The sequence below is a fragment of the Aotus nancymaae genome, unplaced genomic scaffold, assembly GCF_030222135.1.
Source record: "Aotus nancymaae isolate 86718 unplaced genomic scaffold, 86718_ANA_hifiasm-v0.15.2.pri h1tg000014l, whole genome shotgun sequence".
Lineage (NCBI taxonomy): Eukaryota > Metazoa > Chordata > Mammalia > Primates > Aotidae > Aotus > Aotus nancymaae.
Genome location: NW_026988425.1, coordinates 74,664,390 through 74,678,828, shown reverse-complemented (window position 1 = coordinate 74,678,828; position 14,439 = coordinate 74,664,390). Strand labels below are relative to the sequence as shown.

Sequence of the window (14,439 nt, the reverse complement as noted above, 5' to 3'; positions counted from 1 at the left end):
CACTTGTCATCACCGGCACTACCAAACATGTTGGTCACGCCCAAAATAGCTACAGTCCATGTGACCAGGAAGAGAGTCACATCAAGGACTCCAGAGATGATAATGTCAGTGTCCCAGGAAAGTCTGGAAGTCATCGTCTTGAACAGAAAGGCTTAAGGAAGCTGAGGGCAGTTTGTTCACTTGACCCCAGAGTTGGGTTACATGCCCGCAGCACTTACTGAGGGGCAGGAAGTTGGAGGAGGACCTGGAGTCAGACCTCTGCAATGGTGTCAAGTAGGTGAAATTTGTCTTCACCTCCTCTTTCATTGCCCTCCTCGTCTCCCCACCAACCCTGATCTGTCATCCTTTGTAATCACAATGGCAAAGACCCAACAGAGTCACTCATACTATGTATAACTCATTATGATTGTATAAATTAGGCTCTATTACACAGAGTAACAGCAGAATTTCTACCATCAAAATAGCAAGCAAGGGACATATTTGAGGGATGATGGTCAGTGCCAGCTTGAAGTTGAGTAGGCAGCTACCCACTGAAGCAGCTATATATTTTTTTTAATTTTTAGAAATTTAAGATTCAGGCCTTGGATCTCTTGTGACTATGTGACTACTCATTTTGGAAAAATAAACATTTCCACCTCCTAGAGTGGTTGATAGCAAGAGGGTAACAGACTTCAGACATTGATCCGTGATTCTCTAGAGACCTCTAGTGGTCAGAAAAGAAACTCATCTTTGTTATGAATGCTGGCCAGGGCAAAATGAAGGCCTACAATCTGGTGATCGCCATTAAAGAAACATTTGGAACTTTCAGTAATGGAAGATTTGAGTCATTTACTTTTCCAACTACTTTTTCTCTCTCTCCTTTCTCTTCTCTTTCCATGCTACAATCTCATTTTCCTTAATGCCTTGGAGGACACTTGTCCTTACTGTCCTTTATTCATTTTCGTTGCTTTATCAGGGTTGTCCACACAAAGAAACCACCTTGCCCTTCACAGGATTCATATTTCCCTCCTGCATTCCATGGGCTCCCACAACTTCTTTCACCCTTGGCATCTCTTGGTGTTGTTACTCATACCTACATGTGCACCCAGTTAAGTACAGGAATAGGCCATCACCCTCTTTATCTTCACCCTCATTCTGCCAGGAGAGTGTTTCTTTGGGGCATTGAGATGGACTGTCCCAGGGGATTAAATATGAAGAGGTGGATTACAGTTACTGCTGGTCTGTTGGCTCACTGTGAAGCTCCGGAAACAGAAACAGCCAAGTTTCCAATATATATATTTAAATGGAGAAGAGTCAAAAAAATTTAAAAATGCCAAACTTCACAGGAAATTCAGAGACAACCCTTCACAACAAATAAAAATCATCCCCACAGATCTGTGGTAGAGGCAATATAAGTGACTATGTTAACCTGAAGCCTTCATAGGTAGACTTTCAGCTGGTCTTTTTTGTTTACCTATCCCAGTTTTTCTTATACAACTACTAAAATTATGTAGATATATACGTCATATATTAACATATATACTCTCCAATGTGTACAAGAAGGGCATCCCTCTGAAATTAGATTGTAGCTCTTCCTGGCTTTGAAGTAATCACATCCCAGTAATAGAAAGAAGTGAAACATACCAACAGGAATGTGGCGTGGACGCCAAGCACATCATCTGTCAATCTCACCTGAGATCCTGCTTTGCCTTAAAATCTAGTCCAAGACTATGAATAGATGTCTCTGATTCATTTTTTTCTTAAATCCTCACTTCGAATGAAGCCCTTTCTTCTTTTTTTTCCAAGAGGTTTGAATTTGAGACTCTTTTTTCCAGAGTAGGGCAACGATAGAAGCAACAGACCCCAAAGGACCTCCTCAGTCTGGACCCACATTCTTCTCAGTTACAGGACCACAGGATTTCCCATAACCCTATTGAATTAATTATTGGTCAAAAAAATAAACAGAAACATAGTTATAAATGACTAATTAACAGGGAGTTGTGTCCTAGTAGTTTATGGCCTCAGAGAGCTTTTTAATCAAAGGGTTAAGGGGAGGAGAAAAAAGAAGCAGGAAACCCTTCCTGTGGTTGGCTCCCTTAGTTCACCTTAACTTGGAAAGAGCAGAGCCGACTGAAAAACACTTGACAATATTTCTGCAGCATTATCAAAATCCAGGACCATGATCTTGATATAAAAGCAAGCTAGTTTCTCTGACACAAGTATTTGGTTATAATAAGGTAAGGCCCATTTGGGCTGGGCTCAGTAGCTCACGCCTATAATCCCAGCACTGAGATGCCGAGGCAGGTGGATCATTTGAGGTCGGGAGTTTGAGACCAGCCTGGCCAACATGGCAAAACCCCGTCTCTACTAAAAATACAAAAATCAGGTGAGCATGGTGGTACACACCTGTAATCCCAGCTACTCGGGAGGCTGAGGCAGGAGAATTGCTTGAACCCAGGGGGCAGAGGTTGCAGTGAGCCGAGATTGCACCATCACACTCCAGCCTGGGTAACAGAATGAGACTCAGTCTCAAAAAAATTGTTAATCACTAAAATATGTATTGAATGCCTAATATATGAAGGTTATCACACTGAGTTTGCAAAAATTTTGGTTTTATACTGCTCCCATTTTCCAAAACCATAAGAGTGTAGAAAACAAAAATTTAATGGTATTTGAAGAGCTGATACCATAATCCCTCTTAGGAAGGAAACCCTCTTTCTTTTGGCTACATGCTGTGGGAGAAAGTGAGCCCCTGAAGTTCTGAGGGTCATAAGAGCAAAACAGTAAGTTGAGGACTGTGCAGTCCTGGCAGGGCTCCACGGAGGACATGAGAGGGCTTTGGTGTTGCTCCAGGGTGAAGGAGTAGGAGAGTGATGAAGAGCTAAACAAGTGATGGGAAGTGTGTATGGCCAGGTAGCCAGGGAAGAATCCACAGTGGTGAGCTGACTGACTTTTAGGAAAAAAGCTGGTCAAAAATAAGGATTGCTTTAAAAACAAGAACCGAAGAGCCAGCAAGACTGGGATCTCTGCTGTGAAGCCTCCTCTGACTCTTCACACATCTGGCCAGTGCCCCTCTCCGTCTGGGGAGTGGCGCCACCTACAGGGTTGTTCCCAGAGATGACTGCTTCTGACTCCCCAAACCCTTTCAGGTCCTGCCAACCCGGCCCACGCCAATTGCTCAAGTCTTTAGAAATGCATAAAAGAAATGAGTAATTTGGTAAATTAGTAAATTCATCTAATTCAGCAAATTGATCATTTGACAATGGTCAGATTGGTCTTTGGGAAATTGGACAGCTTGTCCTCAAGTTGGCAGAGTGTAATCATCTGCAGGCTTGGGGCTTGTGTCTAGCTGCCATTATGCTCAGGGCAGCGCTCTACAGGCACTCCTTCCATTCTCCTTCTTTCCCTCGGTAAATGCCAAAGAGCCTGAAGTTCAAGAGCCTGACATTCAAGAGCCAGCCTTCATTCTCTGAGAGAGGGTCAACAGTTTAGACTCGGGCCTGGAGAGATCATCTCTGACAAAAAGCTCATATCTACAGGTCTCTAATCAAAAAGTTAAAGGAAAACGACTAACCAGCGCTGCCCATAAGAAGCAATATTCAGAAATGAGAGAGGCTACTATCAACCCAAGAAGATTATTCAGAAGTAGGGCAGAGTCCAGTGGCGGGAATTCATAACACTTTGAGATTAAAAGCCTGTCCCAGGGCACAACTGCAAAGCGGAGTGCACATGGGTCAGTGGAGGGCCTGGCCTCCAGCTCCACCTCTCATGTTGCATCCACCAGCTGCGGAGTGAAGAATCAAGCCCACAAACAGCTCCTTTTCTCCCCTGTAATCCTCTCATTGCGTCATTCAGCATTTCAGCCTCAGATGCCATGAAGCGGGCAGTGCTCAGACCCTCTGCCCTTCAGAGAGACCATCCCATACTCTGTTGCTGAATGGGAGACCACACTGCTTCTCTGGACGACCCTTACAAAACAGTCCAGGACTGAGCTCCAACACAGATCCTGGGTGTGGCTGGTTCACAGGCTTGGACTGCCCAGAGTAGAGCTGGTCCTGCCAGGAAGAACAGGGCAGAAGGAATGTTGGTGAAGGGGAGGAAACAGAGAACAGCATCTGCTCTTCCTACCTCATTCAGGCCCCTATGAGCATCTCTCTCCTTCACCAAGAATATAGAGAAAAGTAACAGACACTGAGGAGAGGTTTTACTGCAACAAACAGAAATACTTCAGTGGGGACCATTACAATCGTGTGAATATCGACAGAGCACGTGACACCCCCTTTGGCAGCCCCTACACTGGGCCCACCAACATTCTGCACCCTGAGAGCCAGAGACACATCTGCAGAAATGTGCACCAGTAGCAGCATTCAAGTCCCATGCTGGGAAGAGGAAGCAGGTCAGTGTTCATCTCCCCCATCAATTCACCTGCAAGCCCTAAGGTCCTGCCTAGCACCAAGCCACAGAGGGGGCTCTCAGACTGTTTCCATTCAGGTGGGAGGCAGAGGGATGACCAATATACCCAACATCACACCTGGGATCCTCCTGCTTAGGCCCTCTGAGCAGCGGGAACAGTTACCTTAAGGCTGGCCTCTACAGACAGACTGGGAGCTTACATAGAAGGAGGGCCAGCAACTCTGTTCTCAGTCTTAACAAGTGGCTGGATGTGGTGGCTCATGCCTGTAATCTCAGCACTTTGGGAGGCCAAGGCCCAGACCAGCCTGAGAAACATGGTGAAACCCTGTCTCTATAAAAATTTCAAAAATGATCTGGGGCTTGGTGGTGTGCCCCTGCACTCCCACTTGGGAGGCTGAAGTGGGAGGATCACCTGAGCCCGGGGGTTCGAGGCTGGGGTAAGCCGTGATCGCACAAATGCACTCCAGCCTGGGTAACAGAATGAAACTGTGTCTCAAAAAAAAAAAAAAAGAAGAAGAAGAAAAGTGATGTCATCATGAAAAACAAAGGCCATCTTTGTTTCTGCGATGTGTGGGGGAGGTAGATTTGTACAACTCAACATACATGAAACCTAAAGCAAAGGCCAGAGGACCAGTGCCTGACTAGTTCTCTCCAGCAATCCTTGGAGAGACACAGCCTGTTACTCATTATTCTCCTTCTTGGCTGGAGAGTGGGGGCAGCACACAGGCTGTGGGATCTGATGCCCAGCATGGAGCTGCCATAGCCCCACAGCCTCCTCTGCAGCTGCGTGTGTGCTTCTCAGAAACCACCAAATTCAAAACCCCAAACTGCCAAGATTGAATCTTCCAGGAAAGGCCGATTCAGTCTGCGGTTATTCAAGTTTGAGGAGTTGCTCTGAATTTGAGAGGCAGTCTGACATTCCTGACACTGGGTGGGTTGGGGTCAGCCTGACAGGGACAGCAGAAAGAGACCCATGGTCCTGTGGGAGGCCAGCACGAGCCTGCCAGAAACAGCCTGCTTGCCTGTCTCCCAGACCTCAGCTCAGGCCACTGCCTGGGCTCAGATGAGAACAAGGCAAGGAAACAGAAAGGGTTCATATTTCACCCTCCAGCCCCTGAGCGACAAAAGCTCTCAGTCACGCAGCTTCCTCCCGGAGTTCACGGCATGGCAGGCCCCAGATGGCATGAATCACCGCTCTGTCGTCCCTGGCTATGGCCTGGTGTGGTGCGCTGTGAGCATTCACACTGTCACCCTTGTTGTGAAGACACCCCCAGCACAGAGTGCTTCTGTCCCAAAGGCACATTTAATTTCAAATTAAAGTTACAAGCACTGAAAGTGACCTCTTCTCCTGGAAACAAAACTGTGAGTTTGAGAGGGAATTTGGCTCCCATGGGGGCCTTGTCTCTCTGCACTGGATGAGACTTTTAAATGTCTTCCAACAAAAATCAGGACTTGTCTAGAGAGTTCCCTCTGTCACCACCCCAGCACTCAACATCTTTGCTGTTCATTAGCAGGTTCCCTGGGGCTCATTCCGCAATCACTCCTGGGAGTCGCACTGCAAAGTGTGTCAAAGAGAGGAGCGTGACTGTGGCACAGAGTTCCAGAGCCCGGTCACCCCTCACAGAGCCTGAAAGACCAAAACCATGGGGAGGACACACAGACAGCTTGAAGGTGACCAGCTGTTCCTCCCAGGGCTGGGCGGGCAGCAGAAAGCATGGAGGAGACTGAGCACAGTGCTGAAGAGAGCTCAGCTCTAACCACCCTCACCTCTCAGCCAGACAGTGTCCAGTAGATCCAGGGCGGAGGCGCCAGGCTCCTTCCACAGGAAAGTAAATTCCTATGATGTCAGCAACCAGAGAATCAACCCATGATGGCTGATTACCTCTGATGCCCTTTACTGAGTTAAGCCCCGTGAAGAAAATGGAAGCACACGGTATGGTCTTCAAAGAAGTGGCATCTACCAGCAACACAGCACGGCGGGGGGCAGTGGGGGAGGGGGGAGCAGGGAGTGACCAGACTCCACATCCAGCTGGCCTGGGTTCAAATCCCATTCCACCACCTACTAGCTGGAAATTAGGGCAGACTCTTTCTATCATTATTCTCTCATTTGCAAAATAAAGATCACAATAGGGCCAACCTTGTAAGAATTAAGTCTATGCATATAAGGTGCTAATGTACATAAATGTCAACTATCCATTAGAAAACAACAAAATACTCAATATAAAGCCAAAATCAATAATATGACAGATGTGAATCTTAGCCCACATTAGCCCACAAAGCCAGATGGGTAAGAAGAACCACTTTTTCTATTTTTTTTTTTAGATGGAATTTCACTCTTTTGCCCAGGCTGGAGTGAAGTGGCACAACCTCAGCTCACTGTAACCTCCACCAACACTGCCCCAGGTTCAAGCGATTCTCCTGCCTCAGCTTCCCGAGTAGTTGGGATTACAAGTGCCCACCACCATGCCCAGCTAATTTTTATATTTTTAGTACAGACAGGGTTTCTCATGTTGGCCAGGCTGGTCTCAAACTCCTGACCTCAAGTGATCCACCCATCTCAGCCTCCCACACTGCTAGGATTACAGGCGTGAGCCACTGCACCCGGCCTTTCTATTTTCTTTAAATCAATTTGAGACCAATTCCAGCACACAGAAAATGCTATCACAGTCCTGCTGGGGCTCCTGCCTCCCAGAGTTGAACTATGCACGGCCCTGGGATATCAGGAAGGTGTGCTTCATCCATCTCACGCCACTATTCTGGTTTCTGCTGCAGTACCTGATGTCCTAGCCCACAGGATCCTTTTACGGCCAGCAGCTCTGACATCTTCTGGCCTCTCTTGGGGATCAGGAGCCTTTGGCCAGGCTGGAGACCTTGTGAAAGGGTCCAGCCCCCTTAACACTCTTTGTCCCATCTCTGAGGTCCTTCTGCTGGCCCAGGACCCTGCCCAGATTTACCAAGCTTTATTGCCTTTGTCCCCTGTGGGGAGTCTCTCTTTTCTCTTCTTGCTTGTCCACAAAGGTACCCTCCACGATCCCACCCCTTTTTCTCCATTCCATCCAGTACAATTCACACAGTCACTGGACAATAGGCAGAAAGATTTCACTTAAGCAGTTTCTCCTATCGTCCTGGAGGTAAAGATTCCAAAGTCTTGAGCCACCTGCTTAAATGGAGAAACGGAACATGCAACAGGCACAATGCAAATCAATATCCCAAGATAACAGTCTGCTGCCATAGTGTGCCAGGAAATAAATGTCAAATTGTGCCTGGCTGATCCCAGGTCACCAGCAACCAGAATTTTTTCTTTAAATATATGTAAGGTATTTTATTCCTTATGCAATGTAATTTTATTTTATTATTATACTTTAAGTTCTGGGGTACATGTGTAGAACGTGCAGGTTTGTTACATAAGTATACACGTGTCATGGTGGTTTGCTGCACCTACCACCCTGCCATCTACACTAGGTATTTCTCCTAATGCTATCCCTCCCCTCCCTAGCCCCTAACCCCCGTGACGGGCCCTGGTATGTGAAGCAGACATTTATGCAGCCAAAAATCATATGAAAAAAGCTCATCATCACTGGTCATTAGAGAAATGCAAAGCAACCAGAACTTCTAAAACATAATTGTGTTCCCTATCATCTTGCCTATGCAAGCTTGGGGCAGGGTAGTGCAACTATGTGGTCCCCTCAGCAGTGTGGAGGGTTGGGAGGTTTCCTGTAGGGAAACTGACTCCTTAGCTGAGCTCTGACACAGGAAGAAGAGTTAGCCTGGAGAAGGGAAGGAGGCTGAACATTTCATCCAAGAGCTGGAGCAAGGACAAAAGAAAGAAGGTAAAAGTCATGGAATAGAAAGAGATGCCAGAGAATTTCTGGAACCCAAGTACCAAGTAGAGGAGTGCCTTGGTGGAGTAGCCAGAGGCAGCCACCAGAAAGCAGCGTGACTTGCGCTAGGGAGCTTGATCAGCTTCATCTGGGTCTGGCTTTGAGACCAAGGAATGAGGGCCCTGGGTGGTGTGGCAGGAGTTTGCAAACCCTCAGAGTGAAGAAACATATTTAAAGATAAGTAATTTTTTAAATTCTATTTATAATCAGGAAAATGTAGGTTTACTAATGAGCAGAATATAAAAGTTTAGTAAACTGTAAGGATAAAAGAAGAAAATATTTTTGCTTATAAATAAGATGTCCCATGTTTTCTGGGAGTTGCATTCATCCTCTGCAGTCTCTAAGTGTATTTCTGTAGCAAATTTTGAGAAGCTCTTTACATCAATAGCTTTTTAAAATGAAATCAGGATTCCTAGTTTAAAAAGAAAATACGTTTTTCATAGCTACCCAGTAACACACACATACCTGAAACAAAAATTTTGCAAACATTACTTATCTCTCGTGTTGTAAGAATTATCTGGGCTGGGCATGGTGGGTGGCTCATGCCTGTAATCCCAATCCTTTGGAAGGCTGAAGTGGGAGGATCACCTGAAGCCAGGAGTTGGAGACCAGCAGTGGCAACATTGGGAGACCCCAGCTCTACAAAAAATTAAAAAGTAAAAGAATTATTTGTTTTTTAGCCTATTCAATCCTAATTTATCCTACTTAATTTTTTCTTTAAAACTCTGGTCACAGAGGACTAGCCTGACTTCATAACCCAGTGATGGGTTCCTATCCACAGTAGAAATATGATGCCATCGTGCATACGAAGCCACCGAGGAATATCAGCAAGGAAGGGCCCGGTTGGATTTGTTACTTTAGTAAGTTATTCTCTGGGTTGTGTGGAGTTTGACTTTCAGGCAGATAAATGGAAGGGAACAGATCACACAGCGGGTTCTTTTGATTCTCAGGGTGGTCTGCAACCAGGGCTCACACTACAGCAGGAACAACAGAGATATTAGCAACAGAAATAACAGGGATAAAGAGAAGGCGATGGCCACAAGGACTGAGGAACTAGATCAGGAGTACTGGATGCTGTACTGCATGTGGATCTGAAAGAGTGGGGAAAATCCAGAAAGGCTCCCAAGTTTCTGCCTCAGCACTGATGCACCATCAACTGAAAAGAGAGTGAGGTGCACAGGTCTAAATGGGACAGATGGGATTCCCTGGGTCACTTTGTATTTGAGGTGCCTGAGGGATGGCCATGCGGAGACAACCGGCATTTGTATATGCAAGTCCAAATCTCTAGGGGAAAATCAGAACCATATTAATACTTTGGAATCATCAGTATTTGAGTAGCAATTAATATTTTGGAAGTGGATGTGATTCCCCAGGGAGACTTCTGTAATAGAAGCACATAGAAGATAGCTTCACCTATCTTTGTGTATGTTATCATACGTATATAGTATTTTACATGCAGAATTAATTAATTGCTGTAATATTTTACCCATCCCTCCACTGCCCTGCATCACACTCATGCATGCACGTCACACACACACACACACACACACACACACACACACACAAAGTTTACAAGATAACAAACAAAGTTTACAAGACAACCCCAGACCTTATAGTGGAACTCAGAGTGGGCAACACAGATTGTCATCTGGCCCATTAAACCAAAGTACACCTCTCCTTTGGTATGTTTGTAGCTCCACGGGGCTGGAGACACACCTGCCAGCTTATTGCTGCACCCACACATTCAATCCTGTGCTCAGCATAGTGCCTGGGACATAGTAGGCACCTACTTAGGGAGAATTATAGAATGAATGAAGCAGTAGTCCCACTTCCGCATGTAACCGTCACATCCATACATCCATCTACTTTGGCGTCAGAATTTACGTGTGGCTGATAAAAGGGAGACCTTTTTATATTAGAAAAAAATGCTCAGATTGTGAATAAATAATGTAGATTGCTTGGAAATGTGTCTAATTTTTGGCAAGATATGACAGCAATTAATTCTGTATCTGAAATCTAAATATATAATGACAATAAAACAATCTTCTAAGTGAGAATACAATTACTATATTGCTAACAAATATTAAGAGTTGTGCTTGACTGAGTTAGGTGAATAATTCCCCTGTTGTAACAAAAATGAATTTTTTTATACAAATACATCACTTCACAAAGGGGTCACATTAGATAATTTTTAAAACTATCAAAATAACTGATTCAAAAATATTTCATTTTAAGACTTAAAAATACCTATGTTAATTAACTATGTGGTAAATAATAAAGATTACATAATTTTCTTTTAAAAATATTATTTCAATTTTTTATTTAAAATAAGCACATTATAAACAGCAGATGCTTGAGATAATTTAGAGTATTGCTTGACATTAAAGTAAAAAAGCATGCAAAACCTTCTCTTAAGTTTCTTACAAATGGCTTTTGGTTTGATGTTTCCGTTCCTTATGTACACATAGAAAGACCCTAATCATCTTTAGCGATAGAAACACGTTCTCAATACTGTATTATGGTGTCTTTAAGAATCTTTTTGTGCAAACAGGGCTTTATATCTCTGTGTGAACCTTAAACTGAACTCCGAAAGGGCAATCAGCAATTTAAAACACCCTAACCAAGATATCTCCCAGAGAAGCCTGATGTAAGCAACTTTAAAGATTGCTTTCCAAATCTGCACCAGAACATTGCTTAGCATAAAGGATATTATTAAATAAATTTTCATTGGTAAAATAAGGAGTGCGCCAGATATGTGGTCAGATGAAAATTGTATGCAGGCACCTCGACCTTTGCACGAACAAAGTACAAAAATCTCCACCACTTTCAGCTTCAGTGTGAGACCCTAGGTCTCGCCTAGCCTTCCACCACTTTGTGGTGGACTCTGTTACCTGTTCAAACTCAAAGCTTTTTCCTCCCATTCCAAGAATATTGTTCTGTCTGCCTTAAAATGAACTATCACGCAGGGCACTAGTCCAAGTGCCTAAAAGGACAAAGACCTCATCAAGTGTACTGGAGCAGGCTGCATGACTACTTACTAATAAACATCCAATTATATTCTAGAATTCTGCCTGAGACTGACTTTTGCTGATACATAACGCCTGGTGACTAGGGTGTGGAGAAAGAGACATCCAGTTGTCACTTCCATCTAACTGTGGGAGGCTACCAGTAATCACCAAATAAAACAGACAAATTTGGCTCACATGAGTTTTCAAAACTTTTGCTGAGAGACCAGCAAGGAGACTCAGAAATAATCTGGCTGTGTCCCTCTTCCAAATAACTGGAAACCTAATCCTTTCTAAAGTCAGAATAGCCTCAGAAAAAGTGCATATAAGATGAAAGGTATACAACAACTGACCTAGTCTAGCCCTCACACTACGGAGGAGAGAACGTCAACAGAAAGAAGAAACTAGAATCGTGCAGGAAGCAAGTGATGGCTCCATGCGTTGCCTCAACACAAGCCCGAGCCAAACAGCAGAGAAAGGTCAGCCTCCTCCTGTCCTGAGCAGTGGATCACCTTTGACTTCTCTGTGGTGATTGGAGAGTAGCGGACAAACGTCCACTCAAAAGCATTGTCCCGTGGGCTGCCATTTAGTTGTGAATGTTCTAATGTGCATTCTGGGTTTGAATGAATGAAACCACTAGAAGAAATACAGAAAGACCAGGATGTTTGTTAAGATGAGGCCTGCAGCTGAAATTTCACCATTAAGGGCTCAGCCTTTTGGAGTTAGCATGACTCTCTCATGTACCAAGATACCACATTCATTCAGCAAACATTACTTGAGCACCCACCGTGGGCCAGGCACTGTACCAGAAATGACAGAGACATAATCCAGTGGTCACCAGTCCTGGGGAAGTAGCATGTTCTCAGGAACAATGCTAGGACTTCTATATTATTATTATTATTATTATTATTATTATTATTATTATACTTTAAGTTCTGGGGTATATGTGCAGAGCGTGCAGGTTTGTTACACAGGTATACACGTGCCATGTTGGTTTGCTGCATCCATCACCCCATAATCTACATTAGGTATTTCTCCTAATGCTGTCCCTCTCCTATCCCCCTACCCCCTGCTATCCCTCCCCTAGGTCCCCACCCCCCATCAGACTGCAGCGTGTGATGTTCCCCTCCCTGTGTCCATGTGTCCTCATTGTTCAACACCCCCTTATAAGTGATAACATGCAGTGTTTGGTTTTCTGTTCTTGTGTCAGTTTGCTGAGAATTATGGTTTCCAGCTTTATCCATGTCCCTGCAAAGGACAGGAACTCATCCTTTTTTATGGCTGCATAGTATTCCACGGTGTATATGTGCCACATTTTCTTCATCTAGTCTATCACTGATAGGCATTTGGGTTGGTTCCAAGTCTTTGCTATTGTGAACAGTGCCACAATATACATACGTGTGCATGTGCCTTTATAATAGAATGCTTTATAATCCTTTGGGCATATACCCAGTAATGGGATTGCTGGGTCAAATGCTATTTCTATTTCTAGATCCTTGAGAAATTGCCACACTGTCTTCCACAATGGTTGAGCATAGGACTTCTTTTATCTCCTGTTTTTCTCAATGACAGGAAGGAACTGGGACAGTTTCTGAGAAAAGATTTCTAAGGGTAGGAGTACAGAAAATGTGCCCAAAAAAGAGTAAGAAGGGGAGATGCTGAGAGAAGCTCCCTCCAGGGGCAGCCTTCACTGCATCACCGCAGTACCCTAGGACCAGCCCTAACTCTAATTGAGGCAACTGCAGTTAGTAGTGAGGTGAGGAACGAAGGGCTGTTGGTAAGACTCAAATCCAACAGGGACTGAGTAGTTCTTGTCTTAGAGAGAAAAGAAATGCCATACTTCTTCTTTGAGCATTGATGCTCTTTAATATTTTGTCCTAAGTCCTTTCAGGGAAGAGAGGCTTCTTCCGTTCCATGACCATCGACCACATGAGCTCAGAAACGTCTGGTGTTTGTGCCCCACAACATTTCCAGTGAAGCAGAGGTAGATGAAAGTCAAATGCATCCTATCCCTCCTGCCAAGTTCGAAAACAGACCCAGATCAGGGCCAGATGTGTAACTCAGGCCGTATCGTGCTTTCCCCCTCCAGAGCTCTGTTCCTCTGAGACACTCAGAATGGGGGCAGGTAAATGCTGAATTGCTGAGGAATTTTTCCCTGAGATGGAAGAAAGGGTTTTCAACTCAAGGAAAAAGGCTGAATTTTCTGGTGCTGGGGATTAGGCTTGCCCTTGGCAAAGGACTTAGGACTGCTTGGAAAAAGCCAAAGGACTCGTTAGACATCAAAAAACTCGGAACAATGCTTTAATGATTTAAGTGTAAGTGAATCTTTGACACATATGGATTAAATTTCCCTTACTGGCCACATGCTGCAACACTGAAGAAAAATGTTCCTGACAAGTCACATGCTCAGTTCACCAAATGAGTGCAAACAATGCAACGGATCACCCATGAGGTCCAACTATATGCCCTCTCCCAGGACAGGGGCTTCTCAGACCCCAGTCCAGGCCCCTTTGTAAGGGGACCTCACAGTGGGCAGGAGGAACACAAAAGCACTGACCCCTCAGGCTCCTTCCCCTGGTCCTCCCCATCCTCCTACCTTCTCCCAGGACTGGGATCTAAGCCTCTGGCTACAATGGGAAATGCATTGAACTGAATAAACTGAGACCTCAAAATATATCAAATTTGAGATTTAAAATGGCTTAGGCAAATATAATATTAGATCTTTTTTTTTTTTTTTTTTTTTTTGAGACGGAGTCTCTCTCTGTTGCCTAGGCTGGAGTGCAGTGGTGCAACTTTGGCTCACTGCAACCTCCACCTCCCAGGTTCAAGTGATTCTCCCGCCTCAGCCTTCCAGATAGCTGGGACTACAGGCGTGTGCCACCATGTCCAGCTAATTTTTTGTATTTTTAGTAGAGACGGAGTTTCATCATGTTAGCCAGGATGGTCTCGATCTCCCAACCTCGTGATCCACCCACCTCGGCTTCCCAAAGTGCTGGGATTACAGGCGTGAGCCACAGTGCCCGGCCAATACTAGATCATCTTTAAGCACTCAGAGCCTATAAGCAACTCACAGATGTTGTACTTTAATTTGAAAGACTAAGTTCTTGGTTTATACACCTTTCCCTTTTTAAAAAATCTTTTTTAATTTTTTAGAAATAGAG

At 44.6% G+C, this 14,439-nt stretch overlaps 1 protein-coding gene across 1 annotated transcript in view; it reads right to left on the bottom strand.

The window, feature by feature from the left end:
* Window positions 1–8,857: 8,857 nt before the first annotated feature.
* The window catches only part of LOC105734708 (V-type proton ATPase subunit S1-like protein), a 68,658-nt gene continuing 63,076 nt past the window's right edge, over window positions 8,858–14,439 (bottom strand). The window contains exon 8 of the mRNA XM_064376100.1: window positions 8,858–8,912. The gene's annotated coding sequence lies outside the window, so the exon portion shown is untranslated. The remainder of the gene's footprint in view (window positions 8,913–14,439) is intronic.